We start from the raw sequence: 3,997 nt of genomic DNA on the forward strand, positions 1-3,997 counted from the left end.
ATCCAGCAGCCACAGTCTGACTACAGTGGGGGTTTTTTTTTGGCTTTGTGCTAGTTTGCAGTTTTAACACTTTTTTTTCAATGTCATTCGAGCAGTGCAGGAGAAGGAAAATTAACCTGTGGCCATGTTTTTGTACTACACGCCCGAGTAACAGTTATGTCAAACAAAAATTACTATTCCCCCTTCCCTAAAATACAAAATTCCCCATTAAGTTTCACATATATGTTAAGAGGACGAAGCCGGACAGGTTTGGAGCTATTTTATACTTAAAAAATAAAGATACAGCAGTCTAAAAATCTTATATCCAAAGGTATAAAAGTTATACCTGACATCTTGGATACTGACTAAAAGAAAAAGGATTTTTTTTTTTCTGCCTGTAGTTGAACTGAATAATCAAATAGTTGTGGAGATACAAAGTAAGAGGTGTTCCTGTTCAGACGTCTGCTAAAAACTCTTCGCTTCACTCGCACATAGAAGACAGCGACCTGTAGCACATGAATGTGCTACAAATCGGATGCAGACAGACATTGCAATTGTAAGCGATTTGCAAGCGATTTGCTGCAGATCAACAAGTGACTTCTGCGAAGCTGATCGAGTTAGCGGGGTCCCTGCTCACTGCAGGGGGGTTGGACTAGATGACCTCTAGGGGTCCCTTCCAACCCAAAACATTCTATGATTCTATGATCACTTTTGTGGTCCTAACTTTTCGGCAATATGAAGTGGAATATGGTGGCTTAAGCCACCGTGCTGAGGGTTAATACCGCTTTCCTCAGCTGAAACTGTGCAAAACTCCTTTTTTTTCCTCCTTCTTTGGATTAGGAATTAACAGAAGTGCTTGCAATAAGGTTCTTTGGGAGCGATGCCCAGGTGAAAAGCAGTAGGACGCTGTGTGGCCTGTGGAGAGGTTAATGAGCGTTATCTATAACGTGTATCAGTGATCAGTAACGCCCGAGATGCTCTGCCAGGCCAGGCAGTGTTTGTGGGAAGCACTGGACGCCTGCAATCCCTGCTCAGCTGCATGTGTTTGCGTGGATTGAGACATGCAGACCTATATATTTGAGCTTAGATCTATGGTGTTTTCCCCTAAAGTAAAACTGACCATTCCTACTTTCAAAGCCCAAACCAAGAAAAAAGCATTATAAATAGCAGAAAGTGAAATGCATTTTTTTCCCCTCTCACTTTTAATTAATTGTAGGCTTCAGAGACAGCTGATTTTTCTATGTGGTTATTTTCTCGAAGCATTCCTGTTAAATGGTTTGGGGCTATTCTTTCAAACGTGTCAATTGTTAAGGAAGAGCAGGCTAGGTTATAAATGGTTAGAAAAAATACATCAAATTGTAAATTAAATTATTGCTTTAATGTAGAAATAACTGCTGAGTCTGTGGTAACCCGTTAATGATGGTGAGTTAGTTGTGCATCTCAAATGATCTGAAATACTGCGAGATTCCTGTTTAGTCACAAAGAATTTTGACCTGACTTCTTTTTTAGCAGGCCTGCCGCGCTGTTGGAAAATTGAGCTGGGGAAAAATATCTAACCCCTTATGTAATGAAGCTTGCAACTAATATGCCATTAAGTCACGCGCTGCCTGCTGTTGCTGTTTGCCGGCTAAAACAACGGGCCTTGAGTATTTCAGGATGCTTGTTCAGAATGATGCTCCTTGGGCAGACCACCAGACCGGGGCTGCTCTTGTTTGGACCCTGTACAAAAGACGGAGATGGTGAGAGTACTTGAAATGTTGCCTGGGAGATGTTATAGCCGTGAAATGCAGCATTACAATGAGCATATTGCCACCACATGGCTATTTCTGCTACCTGCACCCGTGCCTACTAAGCCAAAACGTACTTTCTGCACCTGCACTGTACTGGTGTGGAAGTCCTAATGGATAATCTCTTTGGGGCTTAACTTCAAGATTCTCCTCAAAGGATTTAGACAGGACAGAAATGGGACACGAGTGCAGAGAGCTTGGCTTGCAAATGCTTTGCAGGAACGTGAAACTTTTCTGGGACTGAAGGGGTCTGGCTTGGGGTGTGGATGATTGGCTTTGGATGAGATGGCCCACTGTGTGATGGGAGGGGCACAACTGCTCTTGAGCAGAGTGTTCTGGCACTGGAGGGATGGGTAACTTCTTGGAGCTGAAAAACTGGGAGGGGGATGCCATGGAATCTTGTCTGACGCAGGAGAGGAAAGGGTTTCCTTGCAACGTGTATTCCTTTCCCTCTTGCAGGATCCCAGCAGTCCAAGCCTGTCTCCTGGGCCCACCATGCCCAGCTAGCCACAGGCAAACCATTCGCTCCCTAGAAGCCATTTTGCCTTTCCTGATTCTTAGGGAAATCCTCATTGCGTAGGTGGATGAATGTTAGTTCTTTGCAAGTATCATCCCAGAAGAGCAGCCAGAGCTGCAGAAGATCATCAAAACCTTGCAGTGGATGTTGTCCAGGCTGTTTGGAGAGGTGGGTCAATCAGTACGGTACCACATGGGGGTTGTACATGGAGGAAAAGTGAGATGGCTTCTGTGTGTAAGGCTTTACACAGGTGATGGTGATTTGGGTACTGATGTACTACTGTCGACTGCAAGTGAGAGGACAGTGTTGGCCTTTCCAGAGTAGGTTGTAATCAAAGAAGTGAAGGTTTGGGGGACAGCTTTGAACCACATGTTTCGCAAGGATGTTTGGCCCTAACCTAATGCAAGATAGACTCCCCAGGTCAGAGGTGAGGAGCCTCAGCACTAGACATTTCCGTCTGCTAGCCCATTTTTGTTGCACCAAATTAATTACTAGTGTGGACGGTCCTACCACCTTGGGAACTCCAGAACTTCCTGGACTGTGGCGTCTTCCCAGTAAGCGTGAAGATTGAAGACCTTACTACAAATCTATCTGGAAGCACAGGGATGAGGTATAGCGCAGGTCTGAGGGGAAAAAAAAGATCATGTTCTTGCTATAGAGATCATTCTGAGCGAGAAGAAACTAGCTGCAGCCACCATTTTAGCACTTGGTATTTGCTCGCTGTGACTCTAAAATGATGGAGAACACAGTGCGGCCAGGCAGCACAGGATGCATAGCTGTGTGAAAGGGCAGCTGAAGGCCACCAAAATAATTTGGAGCAGATTTGATGGCACTAACATTACTGTGATTACCGATTCCAACAGGAGGGAAAACATCAGAGGTGTTCAGCTGTGTTCAAGGGTTGCATTAATATGGTCTGATTTACAGCCAAGTAAACCACCTGCTGAGATAGGTCTTTGCAGTGTAAGAATTGTAATTCCAGGTTCATTTTTCTTAGTTTGCTTAATATTCTTGATAACTACCAGTTGCTATGGAGTTATGGTGCACCATGAGCCTTTTCTGCCTGTTTATTAGCCAACTGCAAACACCCTTAAAATCTCGTGCAAAACCAGCAACGCAGAGGACCAACACACAGAGCTGAAAATGGTATGTTTCTTGGACTTTTTTGTAAGACTTCTATCCCTTTTTTTAATGACCAATGTTTCAGGCATGCAGTGCAGTTATGGAGAGTTAGTTACTGAATATCAAGCAAACTCTGGGAATTGTCTCGGTATGTTGCTTCAGCCAGGGCAACATGATGCTACCAGGCAGCAGCTCACAGGACAGGAGGGTTGTGATGCAAAAGAGTGGATTTTTAGGAGTAAAAGTCATTTGTTAGTGAAGTTACCTAGACTGAAAGATCGGGGGGGAGGGGAAATATGGGGCGTTTGTATATCAAAGGTAAAAAAGTCACTTGGAAATTGCTGTTGCATTTAATAGGAAAAAAACCATTGGAGGACAAAAAGCACACGGGCGGGTGAGTATTGCCAAAAGTCAGACAGAGTTTGAGGTAACTGGCCAACAGCAGCAGTTGCCAGTTCATTGCATTTTTGGTTTTAGTTTGGTTTCAGACTGATTGGAGCCAGACCCAATATTTTCCTTCCATTTCTGGTACATCTGAAGTTCCTCTGATCCTTTTCATCTAGATCAGGGTTCTTGTTAGCATTTGTACTCA

Source organism: Egretta garzetta, unplaced genomic scaffold (genome assembly GCF_000687185.1).
Source record: "Egretta garzetta isolate BGI_Z169 unplaced genomic scaffold, ASM68718v1 scaffold377, whole genome shotgun sequence".
In the NCBI taxonomy this organism is placed as follows: Eukaryota; Metazoa; Chordata; class Aves; order Pelecaniformes; family Ardeidae; genus Egretta; species Egretta garzetta.